Source organism: Protopterus annectens, chromosome 8.part1 (genome assembly GCF_019279795.1).
Source record: "Protopterus annectens isolate FY-2018-M chromosome 8.part1, PAN1.0, whole genome shotgun sequence".
Taxonomy (NCBI): Eukaryota; Metazoa; Chordata; order Ceratodontiformes; family Protopteridae; genus Protopterus; species Protopterus annectens.
In genome coordinates, this window is record NC_056742.1 from 171,368,794 (window position 1) to 171,389,469 (window position 20,676).

The following is a 20,676-nucleotide window of genomic DNA, read 5'->3' on the forward strand; positions in this document are numbered from 1 at the left end:
TCAAAGGGAACGTTGATAAAAGACGTCTTAAAAGGCTCCACAAAGTCGCATCCAGGCATGTCTCCTTATGGCAATGCCTGAGCCAGCAGTCTGTGAGGTGCCTTCAGCTGAGTGAGAGATCAACGTCATGGAAACATTGGAAATTGACAAAGGATGAGCTTTTGAAATCCTCTGAAGACATGGACTCAGAGAGAATCTGAAAGTTGCTCAGTCAAATCTCTCTGTAGTCTTGTGAAATGTGCCAGGTAATTAAAAGACCTCAAGGCGTATGTAGCTGAGGCAAAGACTCGCATTCCAAATCTGTAGAGGGCCCTAGACATATTCTGTTTAGCAGATGGACAGAGCAACTCTGTTCCACTAGCTTTTTTTTTTAGAGGCTATTGCCACCACTATGGCCATCTACTGGGACTTGATTGCTCCAGTGGGGGTCTATCCTTAGAGGGAGCTAAGGATTTGTCAGGTCATTTTGGAATGGGGTCAACAGTATCTGGCTCTTTCCATACCCGGCAGGAAACTAAATCAATGAGTTCATCCACGGGGGTTGGGTTGGGGGGGCAACCAAGACATAGATGGGCCAGAACCGAAAGCTTCCAAAAATAGTGATTCCTCTGCAGAAGGATTTTCAGAATACCAATCACCTTTAGGCCTAAAGATCTCCAATATGTCTCAAAAGGGGATATCATCTGATGGTGACCTGGGGGACACTTCTCCATCTCAATCAGCATCCTCCATGACAGATTCCAGCTGGGAATCTATGTGACTCCTTTTGCACATTCTCTCCTGATGCATCTCCTTCCAGGGGGTGTTCTTAGGAGGCATCTGAGAAGAGGGGCAGTTCCTCTATGGGAAATGATTGGAAACTAGTTGGAACTGTCTGTGCCTGTGGAATAGGCCTGACCAATTCAGAGCTTGGAACTGAGGAGGGGACAGGAAGTGGGTCCGAGGGATGAGAGACCAATTCTCTGGAAAAAGAAAAAAGCCCTTTCCACAACCCTGAAGGCACAAGGGTCCGGAGAAGCAGTGGCCACCCACACCGGAGCCGAAACTTCCACTACAGAGAGATCACAACTCCTACCAAATCCATGCCTCAAGGATGGAACTAGACCCACCGAGCTGTCCAGCTCGAAGGCTCTGAGGACCAAGGATGGATCTGATAACATTGGAGTAGACCCCAGCCCCACGGATCTGACGCTAACAATTTGGCTCCAGGACCTGTTCCACCCAGAAGACATAGGAGTGGAACTAGTCAGGGACACTGTTGGAGTCGAAGAAGTGATTTTCTTCAGATTCGACTCTGGCCCTCTCAGGGCTGTCAGATCCTGGGACTCTAAAACTGTGGGACAGATTAGAGAAGGAGACAGAATTGTATGAGACGTGGTTGGAAGACTCACAGACCCAATCAGGGGATATTGCTGGTAAGACTCAGAATCTGGGTCTGAGCTCTGAGAAGTTTTCGCATCACCCTATCCACATCCACGTCTGATAAACTTATGGAGGACCTGGAGGATGAGGTGGAGTGTGCCCTGGAATATTTCTTGAGAGTCTGCATGAAAGGAGAGGGCAGAGTAGGAGAAATCAGATCCAGGATGATATCTGATGAGCAAATATTTTGTGAGGTGCCAGGTTTCGGATCCAAAGGTCTGGGATCCGAGGTAGGAGCTATAAGACTGGCTGATACTATAGTAGGATCAAAATAATTCTAATCAGATGGTTTTGGATCCGAAGATCAAGCCTTCTGATCCAAGGAAGTTGAATCTAAGGATTTTTTAATTTTAGTTGATGGTTCTGACAAAGTCCTAGGGGAATTCAGCATTGAGCATTTTCTATGCTCCGAAGGAGCAGCTTTTGTAGCTTTGTCATAGGTTTAAGCACCAGAAGAAGATGTTGAAGCAGCAGGAAGAAGTCCTTTTAAAATCAGTTTGCTGTGTCGGTCAGCCAATACCCTGGAATTACCGTAAATACTGCAGTTGGTTTCCAGATGGGCAGCTTCGAAACAATAAATGCACTCCTTGTGGGCATCCAAGTTTGTGATTTTATGCCTATAGGAAATGCATTTTTTGAATCCTGTTGGCTTGTCACGCATGACAGGAGAGAGAAACTCAACAGTGCTACTATAAAAGCACTACAAAGAAAACCTTTTTTTTTTTAAAGTTAGTTAAGTTAGAAAGAAAAGGGAAGAAAGAAAGATTACCAGCAATGGAAAGCAAGAAAATACCCTGTATTCTAGGGTAAAGAATATAATACCAACTGTGGTAAAAAGAAAATACTATGAATATACTAAGGAAACTGATGTTATAATGTAACATTAGAGGGAAATTGAGAAGCAAAAAGAAGAATGATTTAGGCAAGATACAAAAAAACACTTACTAATCACTGAAAAAAATGCTTGAGAGATGGACCCCTGTCTAAGCACTATGGCTGCAAAAGAGATCTGAGGTACTGAAGATGGAAAAGGGCATTATGGGTATGGAGGACCTCGAGAGTTGGATCCAAAGCCTACAGTATGCAGCTGAGTCAAACTTGAGCATCAGAGCAGAACCCATTCATTGAGGAAGAATGAAAAGGACAACATCAGATCTGTAAATTAAACATTTCTCATACTTTGACAGTTTGTCAGAACAGACTAACATATGAGCCCAACAATTTAAAATTCTGAAAATCAAAGTTGCATAAGTATACACTTTTTTCTCATACCTATCAATAATTTTCTAATCCTTATTAGAAAGAGAAAGATTGGAATTAGTGGTTTAGCAACAATGGAGACAACTAAGGCTATAGCTGCTGGATCAAGTTTTAGAATAGTGTATAAAAAATAAAAGACTAAGGAACTTTACACATACTATTTGCCTTTTTAGGGGTAGCTGGGTGACTATCAGGAAAATCAAAGGCAGTAGCACACTCATCCTTTAAAGTAGACAGGAGGAATGGCTGTAGGTTCTGGAAAATCCTTCTGTAACAACTCACAGTATTTTCTAAGGGACTGAGAAACATCAGTGTTCACCCACTGAAAAAATTGTCACATTCTAACAATAGTGTCAGAGAAAGAGAAACCTCCACAGGGAGAATCAGTAACTGAGCTCTCATCTGAGTCTGAATCAGAAATCTGATGTCAAAATTCTGAATCCGTCTCTGCATCTTCCTGTTCAGAATCAGAATCTTTAATCTTTTCAGAAGAGATGAATCACTCTTTTTTTTACCAGAAACTACTTTAAAAGGATATATAGCCTGAATTAAACCCTGAGCCAGTCCCAGTAAACTACTCCTATGCAAAGAAATTTGAAGAAAAGCAGTTGCATGCTTGGTTTTCTGCTTCTTTTTGACAGGAAAGTGAGTTACTAATGGCAGCTGCTACTTCCCCAGGGATGGGCACAGTATTTTTGCATAACAGGGAAACCTATCCTGTTCCCTCTCCCAGGACTGACAATAGTGGATCTCCCTTTCCCACTGAGGGGACTCCAAAAGCTGCAGAGGATGTGGCTAATCTCTGGTCCACAGTGGCTGTATGTGCTACACCAAAGGAATCCAGGGCAAAAGATGAGTGGTCTGAAGCAAAACAAATGGCCACAGCACAGTCTACCCACCTGTGTCTGAGGCAAATAGCTAGCCTGCTTTAGTGGCAAACGCTGTTTGCTTAACTTTTTCTTTTTGTGGCTGGAAGACAGACAGACCATGGGACCAGCAATATGTTCCATGGTCAAGCCGAAAATGGTACCTCTTTCCCAGGGAAGACCAGCAGAAAATGCTTTTAAAATTTTCAGTCCACAAAAGTTACTTTTTTAACAGAAAAACCCCCAGTAAAAAGCACTCAAACACTATGGCAGCTCCACAAGTGAAAAATAATGTCTCCACAGAAAATATGTTTTCAGTCAGTTTGCACCACTTTTAAACTGACAGAAAAAGTGAGTGCTCCATTTAAAACACAACCTTCCTTGCTTTAAAATAAGTTTCCCGAAGAAAGTAATAAAGCTATAATAAAATTAAGAAAATTAATTTTTCCCCCAAAGGAAACTTATCTGCCCAGCAAATGAAAGCAGAAGCCGACCGTCAATCCTCAAAGGGCTCAGAAGAGCATACAAAGGGCTCAGAAGAGCATACTCAGCAGCAGCAGTAAAGCTCTGAACAGCTTCACACCCAAACATGTCTTTCAGTCAGCTCAGCTCGAGTTGCCTGACAGTTTGGATATGTGGAAAGTGCCCTAAAGCTTTGGAAGTTGAGTGGCTGTCATACATCCTTGGCAGGATATAACCCCATACAGCTAAGGCTACTACAACAGTGTACAATATGAAGAACACACAGGTATATACAGAATTACAAATTGAGTTAAAATAACTGTCATTGAACAAATTAGATAAATATATGAGCAGACAATATCTGCAATGCTGAACAATGTTGATGATGGCTCCTTTTCAGTTTCGGCTTGCCTGCTTAGTTATTTGACATGCTCTTATTTCCATGATTTGGAAATCATTCAAAGACCTATTACCAATGGAAGCACAGCTGGAATGATTATGATTTTCTTCTTTTTTCCATTACTACTAATTTCTTTCAGTCTTATTTTTTACTTTTATTACATTCTTCTGCCATTTTACAAACTAGCGTCTTAAGTTTTTAATAGCCTCGTTATGTTTGTGTGACTTCATCTTTTAGATTAAGCCATGCTGTCTTTTAGATAACAATTTTTCTCCAAAAGAAATCTTCCCAAGTCTAAGCCATCTTATTTTAGTGGCTTTGCTAAATCCATGCAAAGCCTCAAGACAAAAAAAAAAAAAAAAAAAAAAAAAGAACTACTGATATAATGAACATCTTTGGACATTATTTCTCTATAAATACACTCATTCACTGACTCAGCAGTGGGGTGGAGTGGGACATGTTGCAATACTAAGTATCAGAAAAGTAAACCAAAATAACAAATGATCTAAACACAAACGATAAATGCCGTCAAGGAACTAATGGTTTTGAAAAAGGAAGAACTGAAGATGTACACACCCAAAAAAACATAACTGCAGCCATTATTCAAAATTTAAGAACCCAAGTACTGAGAGACAGCCCTGAAGTGCTAGGAAAGCAGTTGATGAAGTCTCCTGGTTAAGAAAAGAAAGAGAAATATGCATATCAAGTTTTAACAAAAAAATTAAAAGTTATGTCCGTATCATAATTAGGCATCTGTGTTGTCCATTTTCATTCTTCCTCAATGTATTGGTTCAGATCCAGTCTTCAGATCTGACTCAACCCCTTATTCCAGATTTCAGATCCAGCTCTCAAGCTCCCCCCTACCCATAATGCCCTACTGCATTCCCAAAGCCTCAGATCGAGTTTGCTGCCCTATCCCCAAAGCAGAACAGAGGAAGGAATAGTTTGACAGAAATCTTCTTCCAATGCAGTCCAATAGGTCTTTCCAGAAACCTGGACAGGGGATGGATGGGATAGGAAGAAAGAAAATGGGCAACACAAATGCCTAGATAGGGTAAAAACATAACTTTTAAATCTGATGTTGTCCTTTTCATTCTTCCTTAACATACAGGACAGAATCCCTGTGTACCTTGATCTTGGGCGGCCCACATGGAAGGATATTCCAGAGTACCGCAGAACCAAAGGCAGCTCTGTTTCTATAAATAATGTCCAATTTGAAATTAGTAACAAAGGTATGTGCACTGGACCATGTAGCTGCAGCACAAATATTGTCAATAGATGTTCTTGACAAAAAAAGCAGACTATGTAGCCTTGGATCGTGTTGAATGAGGCTTGGGAGGTTTAGATAATGTCATGCCTGTCTGAGAATAAATCCAGGAAATAGTCTGTTATCCATTTTGCTAAAGTAACTTTGAATACTGGATAACCTAGCCTTTTTGGGGAAAAGGAAACAAAAAGTTGGTCCGACTTTCTGAATTGCCTTGTTCTGTGAAGATAAAAATGTAATTGCCTGTGCACATCAAGGAGACGCTACATGTACTCTCCTTTACTGGAAAAATTTGGAAAGAAAACTGGTAAGCGGATGGATTGATTGATTCTATTTTCAGAAACCACTTTAGGCAAAAAGGAAGGGTTAGTCCATAAGGAAACCTATCCTTATGAAAAATTATGTAAAGAGATTTTGATGAGAGAGCCTGGAGTTCAGGTATTCTCTTTGCTGACGTAATGGCTACTAAGAAAGCTATTTTCTATGATAGAAACTTCAAATCATATTTAGCTGAGGGCTCAAAAGGTTTCTGTATTAGGCCTTGTAGTACAACTGCCAGATACCAAGGAGCTGCAGGATCCTTTACTTAAGGCCTTAGAAGGAAAATTCCTTTCATGAAAGCTTTACATAGTTTAAACGATGCCAGAGAAACATGTCTGTTCCCTGTGTGAAAACTGGAAATAGCTGCCAGTTGAAGTTTAATTGTAGAGAAACTAGCTCCTTCTTCAAAAGGAGTTGTCAAAAATTTGAGAATCGTAGAGAATGGTGTAGAAAAGGGTCAATTTCCTTATTCAAAGCCCAGAGGGAGAATCTTTTCTATTTGATTTTGTATACTTTTTTGGTAGATTCTTTTTTGAGAAGTCAAAATAATATCACATACATGGGAAGAAAGTCTGAGCTAACTACTACTGGAAGTGGAGAAACCATGTGGTTAGTCTTAGAGCTCAAATGTTGGGAAGTTGGGTCTGACAGGTGATCCAGAGTTGGCTCCAGTATCCATGGAGAATAATGAAGATGAGACCATAAGAAGGGGAACCATACTTGCCAAGGACAAAAGGGGGCAATGAGGATTACGAAGCTCTTCAGCCTGCTTGCTTTCAGTAAAAACTTTGGAATCAGGGAAAGAAGAGGGTAAGCTTAAAAGAGATCCAAGGGACAAGCATGAATTAGAGTATCTCTTGGTGACTCCCCCGAGGGGATCAGAAGAAATTACCTGCTGCACTTGTTGTTGAGGGGAGTGGCAAATAGATCGCAGCAAGGTTGGTCCTAATGCCAAAAGATTATCTCTGCCACAGATTGATTGAGACCACTTGTGAGGCATCAAAATGGATCTACTGAGTTTGTCCACTAACACATTGGTTTTCCCTGGAATGTGTGTTGCAATTAGAAAGCAGTCTGATGAGATTGCCCATTCCCATACTCTCATGGCCTCTCTGCAAATGCGATAAGATCAAGTTCCTCTTCCTTTGTTGATGTACCAGACTACAGACATGTTGTCGGTCTGAACTGCAGTAGTCCCTACTGGGAGAGCATCTTGAAATGCCTACAATGTTAACAGGACTGCTCTCAGCTCTAGGACATTGATAAGCAACTTGGTCTCTTAGGGAGACCATGTGTCTTGGACCTTTCTTCCTAAGAACCCTCCCCACCCCAACTGGTGTTCACTACGGCTATAGGGGTTGGTAGAACAAAGGGTCTGCCTAGATGTAGATAATCTGACTGCACCCATCGGATGTGTGGCTTGCAAACTGGGGGTGAGCCTGACTAGAAAGGATAGGGGTTGATAGAGAATGGACTATTGTACAGCTGAAGTCCATTGAAGAACCTGCATAAAGAAGCATGCCAAAGGAAGTAGCACGATGACCACTGCCATGCAACCTAATGCCTGCAGTACTGACTTTCTGGAGGAGCTGAATGAACAAGGAGAAGATGGACCAGGCTCCTTATAGTGGAAGTACGATGAGGAGGTAAAGATGCTATTTGTACTGTCGTAGCAAGAACAGCACCAATAAACTCCAGGCTCTGGATTGGTTTTAGATTTGACTTGGCATGCTTTATTGTTATGCCCAAACAATTACAAATCTGAGCAAACAGTCCCGAGCAAGCAGATGTTAATGCTTGGAGGGGGCAGTGAGGAAGCCAGTCATCTAGATATGGAAACACCTGGAATATGTTTAGTCTCAAGTGACCTGCCACTACTGCCATGCATTTGGTAAACACCCTGGGGGCTGTGGTGAGTCCAAAGGGTAGGGATCTAAACTGGTAATGACTGGCTCCCAGCTGGAAAAGATGATGTCTTCTGGATTGGTTGTCTATTTTGATATGATAGTACGCATCCTGAAGATCTACACAGCACATCCAATTGTCCTTGTATAGAAAGGGTAGAATGGACTGGATCATGACCATTCAGAACTCTGCTTTCTTTACGTACTGATTTATGTTGCTTAGACCAAAATGGGTCTAAAGTCCCCTGTTTTCTTTGGCACAAAAAAAAAAAAAAAAAAATAGTGAATAAGTTCCGAATCCTATCTGGTCTGGAGGGACCTTCTGGATGACTCTCTTGTCTAGCAACTTTTGGATTTTTTTGTGCTGCTGCCTTCCTCTGACTGGGTGAGACAACAGGAAGTTTCTTCCTTTTGCGAGATGAAAGAAGGGAAAATGGTATGCAATAACCCCTGGATATTACATTTAGCACTCATTTATCTTGTGTTATAATTGCCAAGGCATTTTGGTGCAAAGACAACCAAACCCAACTGCCTTCAGGGAAGGACAGTTGGGCAGCATTTCAGGAGCAATGAAAGGGCCTATCCAAAAAGGAATCACTAAAGCCCTGATTCTGTGGACCTCCTCTGACTCTAGGGTGGCATCTACTACTGAAACTTCCTCCTCTGTCTCTGGAGGAATTGTCACTGCGTGGATCTTGGAAAGGTCCCTGAGACTGACAGAACCACATCTTCCTACTGCCTCTCGGATTCCTGGAAAAGGTCCATTGAGGCAGAGAAAACTTGATTCCCAGTGCAGTCTTTCCATCTTGTTCACTGAGGGTAAGCGTCTCTTTTACTGAAAGCCCAAACAAGGAAGTGCCATCAAATAGGGCATTAATAAATTATATATCAAAGGGTTTTGCAAAGTTGCAAAGCGACATCCAGGCTTGTCTCCTTATGGCAATACCTGTACCGGCTGCTCATGAGGTGCCTTCGGCAGTGTAACAGATCAAACTCATTGAAGCATTGGATATGGATAACAGAGTTGCCAGTTGAGAGAATGTCCATTTAAAATCTTCAGCAGACAAGAACTCTGAAAGAAAATTTGAAAGCTCCTTGGTCAAATAACTGTGAAACAGAGTCAAATTTGCCAGATAATTTAGTGACCTCAGGGCAAAGGGTGCAGAGGCATGAACTCATTTTCCAAACCTGTCCAACCCTCTAGACTCCCTGTTAGACACATGGACAGCAGAGCTCTGTTCCACTAGTTCTTTCTTGGTGGCTGCTGCCACCACCATAGTATCAACTGGGACCCATTTGCTCCACTGTGGTTTGTCAGTTGGGTGGGCCAAAAACTTGCCGGGTCTTTTAGGAATGGGTTTGATGGTATCCAGATCCTTCCAAGCCCGACAGGCAACTAAGTAACCCAAGACATAGACAGGCCAAAGCCAAAAGCCTCCAAAAAACTGATTCTTCTGCCGAGGTGTTTTGGGAAGACCAGCCACCTTTCTGTTTCAGGATCTCTAGAATATCTCCAAATCAGATGTCATCTGGTGGTGATCGGGGGGGGGGGGGGGCTCTTCATCAAAATCAGTATCCTCCATGACAGACTCCATCCAGGAGTCAATACATCTCTTTTTGCACATCCTCTTCTGGTGTACCTCCTCTGTGGGATGCTCAGGCAAAGTGTCCGAAGAAAGGGGAAGTTCCTCTAATGGAACTGGTTGGACACTTATTGGTTCTGGCTGTCTCTGTGGAATAGACCTGAGCAACTTCAGAGATCTGAACCAATGGGAAAAAGGGATTAGGATCCAAAACATGAGAGAGAAGTTCCCTGTGGAGAGAAAAAGCCCTTTCCACCACCACAAAAGCTGACAGACCCAGAGAGACCCTGACCTGTCTCTTCGGAGCCAAAACTCCTGACTCAGTTAGGTCTTGACCTCTCTCAGAGCTGTACCTTAGAGGTGGAACCAGAACCAAACTGTTCAGAGCAGAGGCTCTGAGAGGAAGGGATGGATCCAACAAAAATCCCCTCAGATCTGGCACTGACACTTCAGCTCCAAGACCCATTCTGATCCAATACTACTGGAGCAGAACTACCCAAGGATATAGTCAATGGTGGAAGCTTTCTTCGGATCCAACACTGTATCTCGCAAGGATCCTGGATCTTGGGGCTCTGAAACGACTGATCAGAGAAGGAGAGAAAATAGCTTTGGAAGCTGAAGACACGTATGGATACAACAGGGGATGAACTTGTAAGAGCCCCATCTGGATCTGAGCTGAGAAACTTTTGCATAATCTTATCCATGTCTGATTCCGACAAGCTCCTGGAGCCATAAAAAACAATGAGCCAGCAAACCGTGAAACTGAACTGATTTAATAATTAGTGCAGCATCAAAAACAAATACCCAGACCGGTTTCGGCTGGTAAAAGACACAGCCTTCATCAGTGTGAAAATAAATTTTATTTGTGGAGCCGTGCAATTGCCTTTTGTGCAGGAGGATCTTTTTTGTGGTTACACTAGTTCTTGTTTCCTGCTGGGGGCCTGTGAAACTGATGTAGGCTGCATGGTCGTTTCTGCAGCTTATATAGAGATATATATATATATATATATATATATATATATATATATATATATTGTTTTTTCCAATATTTCCCTTGGTTGTTTTGTATGATTTACTTTGGACATTTATTCCTTTTATTCACCTTATGTATCTGGATTGGTTTGTTACCATCGTGAACGGACATCGTATTTGTTATCTTTGCAGCGAGTTTCTGGGCAGTCGACATAATTTAGCAGGATGGGCAACAACTATGCTGTTATTCTCCCTCTGAAGTGTTGAGTAAGCTCTTCAAGCATTGAACAGGTACTGTCGAGCTCGTTTGTTTTCAGATTTTGGCAAAATATTTGCTATTTTCTGGATTTACATATATCTCTTGGGTTTTACACACTAAGATTTTAGTCTCAACAACAATGGACAAATGGAGCTGGCTTTTGTTTACTGTTTGTAACAACTTTGGGCCATTTTAAACATTATGGTGGTACAATTTTCCACAAATTCGTATGCCTACATTATTTGGGACTATTAGTGTTTCTTCTGAAAATTCAGATACTTTCTTTCGAATTTGGCTTTCAGAATAAAAGTGGGCTTCTGTTGACTATTTTTTCACTATTTTCTTGAACTGGCCAAGAAGTTTATGGTGGATGTTAATGTGGAACATCGGAGGTATTAGTGATGGTGCATTTTCATCGGTTGGGATTATTGGAAAGTTAACTGAAGCCGCAGCTAAAGCCGTTGGTGTTAAACATCTCCGAACTGAATGGACTTATAAATATGTTCTGTTTTTGCATTATTGTTTCGTACTTACTAGTATGGATGGCTGGTTATGTTTTTTACAAATATTTTCTAATATCTACACTTGTCTGGTTCTAATTGAGTGGGCTACATAGGATTATAGTGGTTTAAGGTTCTGTTAAGGCTTAGCCTTGTTTTGATCTATAGGCTTGAACTACAACAGAATTGTCCCAATATTAGTGGATGTTTAATCACTTATAAGAATTTATTGTCAAACTACTTTTGTTGGGAAATTATCTACACTATATCTGATCTTTTTGGTTAGGTTGGGTGGAAAAATATATATAACTGTTCTTAATATTCATGTTGGTTATGTGGTTGCCAAATAACATTTTTTCTAGTTGTTTCTGGTGTGTATCCAGTGCTCCAGTATGTGTATTACATATTATATAAGGTCCGGGACTCTAAGGGCCTTTGTTTTCTGCACCTTATTCATTATTATTTTATAAAGTATGTATTTGTTATGAAGATCTGTTGTATAGCACTAGTGAGCTATATATTTATTTTTGTACACATTGCATAGTTTTATAATTGGCATTTGTTGTCCAGATTTATGGTACAATTATCAATCGATCCTCTTTGTAGGATTTATTTTGGAATTTGCTGCTGGGGGGTGGGGCTCCCTTTGACGGTTTGGGTTTTATTTTTTTGATCACAGCTTGCTTAGGACCTTGGCGTGCTTTTGACCATAATTGTTTATGCCTAAAGTGGTTATTTTGATTGTTCTTGTTTGTCAGCTTTCAAATCACTAAAACAATTTGAGTTTGATGGGTGATTTTATTAAGTACCTATAGCAATGGTTCAATGTTTTACAGTTCAGTCATTACTACTTAGGTGGTGGAGCGTACCTTTAACTTAATTTAATTTTTGCCAGGTTTTGGCTAAGTTTGTGGCTATTATTGCTCCTGGCCATTGGGTAATTGATTGAATATAGTCAATTAATATTGGCGTAGCATTACTTTGGATGTTGTAAGTGCTATTATTGCCAATATTTATAACCACTTGTATACTTGTCTGATGGAATCATATATTGGGAACAAGTGGAATATTGTTGGGTTCTTTGATTGTATTACTATAGGTATATACACCCTTTATAGTGAGCTATTGTAAGCTCAAACTATGGATCTAACCAGACTTGTAGCTGGCTTGTCAGCTGACAGAGAAGATCTTCGAGCTTTTGGTTTAGGCATAACATCTAATAATGGTGGAAGTGGGACAACCTTGGGCACTGAGGCAACCTGTGGACTGGCTTTTGAACAGCTGCATAAGCACATGAGATCATTAAGGTCACATGTTTGGCATTCTAAGCTCTTTAAAGCCTACACGGCCAAGGGTATCACACCTAGGAGGCTTAGGATCAGAACACAGCCCCATGATAGTGAGGCTGATGAAGAGCTCAGCAGTCGGTGGGGAGCCATTCAGCAGCAATTCACCATGGCCTTTGTTGAGGCTTTGGTCAAGTACCATGATAGAGTGGTTGACCGTGATATTAGTGAGGTCACAAAACTATGCAATGAGGTACAGAAATTTGAAGGTGAATCCTTCTTTGTAAGAAATTTGAATAAGGTGGCCACTGATTTAAGTAGTCTTGAACAACAACTAAAATCTAGGAAACTTAAAAAATTCCAACGAGATCAGTTGGATTATCAGGGTGGCAACCCGTTTAGTAATACCAACAAGCAGGTCAGATTTATGCAAGGCCAATTTAGGACCCCAAAATAGAAAAGGCCTAGATCCATCCTTAAGAAACATTCAGTTGAAAATGGATCATCAACTGATGATCTATCTTCTTGTACAAATAGTGATATGCATCATACATCAGATTCACCGACCACCAAAAAGACACAGGTCTCAATCCCTTTAGGCCAAGATACAAATGAGGAGGTAGGAAACATCGCAAAAATCAATATACAAGGTCTCCTGAAACTAGCAATACAGAAGTAAATGGAAATGTCAATGTACTAAATATTTCAGATTTCAGTTTGTCAACAACTCATATGTCCATTTTGAATGAAGGATTGACTTTTATTCCTGGTTTTGTGGTCACTGAAGATATTTTGGCACAGGATGTAATGTCTTTTTGTAGAATACTTAATCTTAAATTGCAATTTGGTGACTCAGACAATAGTGACAATGATACGTTTGTGTATCATAAATCTAGATATCTTCCCCCTATGCATCCTATAGTGCATCATTTTCAGAGCAGTGTCCTCAAAGATCTACACCATCGAAGCTCTGATATTCTTTTCAAACCTAATAATCTGTCTAGGACTGAAAAAGATGCTCTTATGGAATTACAGAACAATAAGGAGATTGTCATCATATCTGCTGATAAAGGTGGGGAAGTTGTAGTAATGAATTGGTCACAATATGACATGGAGGCCAAAAGACAACTTCAAGATAGAAGTTATTACTCAGAAATGTCTATTAACCCCACCTTTAGATTCAAGAAGCAGATAGATGATTTTCTGCTATTAGCTAGGGAGGAAGGTATTATTACTGATAGGGTTATGCAGCAACTTATGATTCATGATTCTGCTAAGCAATACATTTATTTCTTACCAAAAATACATAAAGATCCTGTTCATCTACCTGGTAGACCAATTGTGTCAGGCAAAGGATATATTACTGAACCTTTGTCAATTTTTCTTACAAAATATTTAAAACCTTTGTTACGTTGGGTACGTTCCCGTTTACAAGACACCACAGACTTCCTTAAAATCATTTCAGAAACTCAGTTGGAATCCGGGTGGCTTATGTGCACACTCAATGTTACTGCTTTGTATACTAACATCCCTCATTGGGCTGGGCTGGAAGCCATTGGGTATTGGCTGCATGTGGCTGATTTATACCAGCCTGGCTTTAATACCTTCCTCATAGGCCTGACGGAACATGTCCTAACCAATAATGTCTTTTTTTACCAGGATACATGTTATTGGCAAACTAAGGGCACAGCCATGGGGGCATCTTTTGCCCCCATTTATGCTGATTTATTTATGGCCTTTATTGAGGAAGAAATTATCTATGACAACAGCCATAACCTGTTCCTGGATAAAATTGACATTTGGAGACGCTATTTGGATGATTGCTGGATGGTGTGGAGGACTGATGTGGATTATTTGATGGAGTTTATATCTTATTTGAATGAGAACAAATGGGGCCTGCATTTTACAGTCAGTTATCATGTAGATACTATTACTTTTCTTGATGTTCAAATCAATAGACTATCAGATAACACCTTACGCAGGTTTTCAGAAAATATACACAATTTAATACTGTCCCCTCCATGTATCCAGCTTTCATCCTCCTCATATAGCCAAAAATATCCCTAAATCCAAATATATTACGATGAGGCGGATTTGTTCTCATGAAAAAGTTATGTTCTTACCATAACGTTCCATCTGAGTAGTAGACTTCATTCTTCTGCACATATGGGTATACGGATCCGAGCCAGCAAAACTTTTCAAGCATCAGCTCCGAGCTCCAAGCTCCTCCCTTACCTATATTACATCACTTCCTCCTATCTAGCCCCAGATTGAGTTTGCTGACACTAAAAAGCAACATAACCACAATCCTAAACAGGCAAATCCTAAAGAGTGAGGGGGGATGGAGGGAGGGAAGGTGCAGAAGAATGAAGTCTACTACTCAGATGGAACATTATGGTAAGAACATAACTTCTTTATCTGAAGTAGTTGACTTCATTCATTCTGCACATATGGGACAGAGTCCCCAGCTACTAGTATTCCTGGGAGGCCCCTATGGAAGGATATTTCTGAGCACCGCAGAGCCAAAGGATGCTCTCCCTGTAGAAATAAGATCCAATTTATAATGAGAGATGAACGTGTGCGAATTGGCCCAAGTCGCTGCTGCACAGATATCGTCTAACGGAACTCTTGACCAAAAAGCTGCAGAAGTGGCCATTGCTCTAGTGGAATGAGCCTACAATACACCAGGAGGAGATAGAACTTTGTCCTTATAAACCTGTACAATACAAAGAGTGATCCACCTTGTTAAGGGCACTTTCGAAACTACTTTGCCCAAAAATGGTTTAGAAAAGGAGATTTGATCCGACTTCCAGAAGGGTTTAGCCCTATAGAGGTAAAAACGAAGCTGTCTATGGACATCCAATAAATGCAGCTTATGTTCACCTCTATTTTGGAAATTTGGGAAGAAGACTGGCAAATTTATAGACTGATTAATATTGGCTGCTGAGGACACTTTGGGGAGAAAGGAAGGATTCGTACACAGCAAAACCCTATCCTTGTGGAAAACCAAATAGGGGGCAAGGAGGATAAGGCCTGTAACTCTGAAACTCTCTTGGCTGAAGTGATGGCGACCAAGAAGGCTGTTTTCCATGACAAAAACTTCATCGGAACTGATCCGGCTGGCTCGAAAGGGGGAGAGGTCAAAGCCTGAAGGACAAAAGTCAGATCCCAGGGGGGCACTGTTTCTTTAACTGGAGGTCGCAATAAGAAAGTGCCCTTCAGGAAAGCTTTACACAATTTGGCCGAAGCCAAAGCACCCTTATTTTCACCCACATGAAAATTAGAGATGGCAGCCAGCTGAACCTCGATAGTGGAAGCACTTGCGCCTGATCGAAAAAGATCAGCCAGAAAATCCAGTACGACCGGGACGGGGGCTGTAAACGGGTTCAGATTGCATTGAGAGGCCCAAATGCAAAAACGTCTCCACTTACTATTGTAGAGTTTCCTAGTGGAGGCTTTAAGAGAAGCTACCAGGATATTCTTAACCGGGGACGAAAGTCCGGGAGTCCTGATGATCATGGTAACTGGAGCAGCCACGCCGTCAGCTTGAGACTCTCCAGGTTGGGCAGGGGCAAGCCCGACGGGTGAGAGATCAGATCCAGCATGGATCTAGAGTCCATGGAGGAGCCAACAGATGAGACCATAGGAAGGGAAACCATACTTGACGCAGCCAGAACGGAGCTATGAGAATGACTTTGCACTGCAGCCGGCAAGCTCTCTGAAGGAACTTTGGAATAAGAGGTAATGGGGGATAAGCATTCAGTAGCTTGGGAGGCCAAGCATGGACCAGAGCATCCCTGGGGACATCCCCCGGAGGGGGGATCAGAGCGAAGAAGTTGCTGCCCTTCGCATTCGAAGTAGATGTGAAGAGATCGCAGCAAGGTTGACCCCAAACATGGAAGATCTTCTCCGCCACTGAATGTTTCAGAGACCACTCGTAAGGCAAAAGGATTGTCCTTCTTAGAATGTCCGTTAGAATGTTGGAGCGTCCTGGGATATGCGTTGCTATGAGAAACCGGCTGGTGAATATGGCCCACTCCCAAACCCTCATGGCCTCGCGACAAAGGGAGTAGGATCGGGTCCCTCCCTGTTTGTTTATATACCAGACTACAGACATGTTGTCTGATTGAATGGCTACCATCCCCGGAGGTAGGACAGGATGGAAGGCTCTCAATGCTAACAGCACTGCCCTCATCTCCAGGACATTGATGAGTAGCTTGGTCTCTGGAGGGGACCACGTGCCTTGGACCGTTCTTCCCAGGAAGTGCCCCCCCCCACCCTAGCTGGGAAACGTCCATGGTCACCGTGGCTTGAGCCGGATGGGCTAGGAAGCTGCGCCCCGCAAAAAAGTCCGCTGATTGAAGCCACCACTGGAGTGACGTTCTGCATGTTGGTGAAGCACCCACCAAGAGGAGAAAACGCTGAGAGAAGAAAGGAGCCACTTTTGAGACTAAGTATTTTTCCTCTGTTTATTTGCTAAGTTTTTCTGCATAGCCGCCTATTTTGAGCATTTTCTGGCTTGTTAAATTTGATTTCTGCATTAGTAACTGTATTTAGAGCACAACCTAGAGCTGTTTACTGAATTTCCTGTTTGCACTTATTTTTAAAATCGTTTTTTTCTCAAAACTTGCATTTTATCTGTCTTTGGCCTAGCACTCTTGTGTGGGGTCATTTACTGCACTGTTATAACTTGTTGATACTTGTTAACCTCTGCTATCTCTGAAAAAACGAAAAAACAAACAAAATCTTGCTTGTTTCCCACTTTTCTGAGATTTAAAAAAGTTCAGTTACAGGCTTGCTGTTCTTGAACTGTTTGCAAGTTTCTGTGAGGCCATTTTTTGCTTGGGCTAAAGGAAAGTCTCTCTGTTGATCAATGGCAGTGAAAAACATTGAGCAGCCTGCGTGCCCCTGTGGGAGTGGTTACTGACTTGAAACTGTAGTTTTATTGGCCATTTTGGGTCAATTCCAAAACTCCTTCATCTTCCTCTCTTAAAACCCTCTTTTGCACGGTTTTGCGCGTTTTTGAGCATAGCGCAACAATGGGCATCACCACCTAATTGGGTTTAAACTATTCCTGGCTCCACAAAGTCTGCTCTTCACTTTTTCCCTTAGAACTGCTCTATCTCTCAATTTAAACACCATATTCTCATTCGAAGGCCCTTCACTGGTCCAATTAAGTAATCCTACAAGTTAGCACTATTAAACCATAAGCACTACTTACTCTTATACTCTCTACGATTACCCTGTCCTCTATTGGTCCGTCTTAAATTCAGTTTCCCTATTACTCTAGCATGTCCAAAGGTCAGTCAATGGTTTCCTCTCCAGTCCAGCTGGTGAATCTGGGAATTTTGAGGCAATGTTACAACTGTCTCATGTACACGGACAACCCTCTCCTCCTCCAAACAGGTTCAAATATATGTGAGAGATGCAACCATTTAGCCAAACTGGAGGCTGAGCTCTCTCATCTCAAAACTGGTGTAACCAGTCAGGAGGAGAAGGTAACCTCACACAACACAATTCCAGTATCACATAGTCCCACCACATCAGCGAACCAAACACATAAATACACAAAAACATACTCAGAGGCTCTAAATAAAAATCTACCTAAGCAACAGAGACCACCAAAGCAGACATCCAAGCAAACACTACCTTAAAACAAAACACACACAACACATAACCCACAAAGTCAGTGTGCCAAGCAGCCACAGCCCTTAAGGCTGAATAACACACCTGATACTCTTGTTATAGGTGACTCTATTGTCAGACACACTGACGTCCCGCTCACCAGGCTGAATAAAGAGAAGGTCACGGTGAGCTGCCTGTCGGCTGCTAGGATCCGACACATAATGCAAGCACTCAGGTCACTCCAAAGCAAATGCAAATATGACTCGGTCATTGTACATGCTGGTGTGAATGACTTGAGACGTACCTCCCTGGACTACATGAAAAGAGACATAGAGGAGCTCTCTGATCATGTAGCCCAGGCTGGTATGACCCTGACCTTGAGCAGCATCTTACCCTCACCTAGAATGATGCCACAGTACAAAGACAAAATGATCGATTTTAACAATTGGCTAAAATGTTGGTGTCATTCAAAGGGGATCCAGTGTCTGCCAGCCTGGGATGACATGCTCGACAAGCCATGTTGCTTCGCTAGGGACGGCTTGCACCTGTCACCACTGGGCTTTCGGATATTGGCAAAGGCTCTTGCCACCCCCATAGTGCCTTTTTTAGGCAAGGCTCAAAAGTCAAACCCACCCCCATAGACAGCACAAGAAACTAAGGGTAATGCTGCTAAACGCCAGAAGTCTTAACCTCAAGATGCACGCACTCGAAGCTCTCCTCAGTATGGAGAACATCGATATCTGTGCAGTGACAGAAACCTGGTTCAAGGCTCCAGAGAACACCCTAGCACTACCAGGCTATACCTCATATCATGCTTTTCGGCCCCAAAACCCGGACCGAACCACAAAAGGAGGGGGAGTTTCCATATTTATCAAGGATATCCACACCTCCAGGTTAGTGGCATTGCACGAAGTATCGGAGACCATCCATGTGCAACTAACAGTGGGCAAGACTGCTTTTCAGTTTATAGCATCCTACAGACCACCCTCTCAAAGTCAGGAATCCCATTCGGCTTTCCTGAAAACATTGGAGAACATGAAAATCTCGCCGAACACCATTATATTGGGCGACTTCAACTACCCAAACATTGACTGGGAGTCCTGGAAATTATAAACTCAAATGCTATGGAACAACTAGTCACCACTCCCACAAGAGGGGACAACATACTAGACCTGATCATTACCAACATGGGGACTCTATGCTCCACACCAGAAGTATATCCCTCATTGGTAAGATCAGACCATAAATTAATTTCACTGGATGTCCACATCCCGACCCCAGCCCCAGCCCAGAAAACCACAGTGAAAAACTTCTCAAAAGCGAACTTCTCACTTCTCAAAACCAAAGTGGAATCCTTCAAGGCCCCAGGGCCAGTGGAAACTACGGCCCAAACTGCAGAATCCTATATAAATGCATTCTACGGACATCTCCAGGAATGCATGGATCATGCTATCCCAAACAAAACCAAGACCCAATCATCCAAAGGCAGGCGTCCAGTCTGGTGGACCCCTGCCATAAATAAACTGCACAACAGAAGGAGGAAGCTACTACATGATAGAGCAAAATCCCTAATAGGGAAGGCATCTCTGATCAGTACTAGCAAAGAATTATGATCCCTCAAAATCCTCCAAGGCCAGCTTCGAGAGAAAAATTGCACAGGACACCAAAGACAATCATAAGGCTTTTTAAAGTTATGTTAGAAACCTGGGATGCAACTCCCAGACTTGTTCTGAGTTGATTCTAAATGACAAAAAATACACTGAACCCACAGACATCGCCAATATCCTGGCAAACAGGTTCAGTGCAAACTTCTCCACCCCCTCCCCCCCAAAAGAGCAAGTATCTATCCCGGCAGAGGGCTGTCTCCCAAACATCTCAGATGCTCAGGTGAAGGCTGCCCTCTCCAAAGCAAAAAACACTGCTTCCATGGGACCAGATGGCTTCCCAGGTTGCGTCCTACATGAACTACAAGAGGAACTAATCCCTCAAATAAAACAGCTATACAATCTCAGCCTCACTACAGGATATGTGCCCACAGAATGGCGTACAGCAACAGTGGTCCCACTCCACAAAGGTGGAGCCTCTACGGACCCTGGAAACTATCGCCCCTAAGTCCGACTAGCTTAGTCTGCAAGGCTATGGAGAGGATCATCATGGAGCTCATAAACAAAGACATTGGGGACCTACAGACACTAGATCCTACCCAGTTCGGCTTTGTCAAGGGCAGATCCTGCCTTTTGAACCTGGTTGACTTCTTTGAAACAATCACCAAAGCCATAGATGAAGGGAAGGTAGTCACCAAAGCCATAGATGAAGGGAAGGTAGTCCACACAGCCTATCTGGACCTTGCAAAGGCATTTGACACAATACCCCACTCGGGCATCATAGATAAGCTATCCAGCTTAAATATAAACCCCTATGTCACAAGATGGGTCGCGAACTGGCTCAAAGAAAGAATCCACAGAGTGAGAGTTGCTGGAGCCATGTCAGACTCGAAACCGGTCACAAGTGGCATCCCACAAGGTTCTGTCCTGGGACCACTCTTGTTC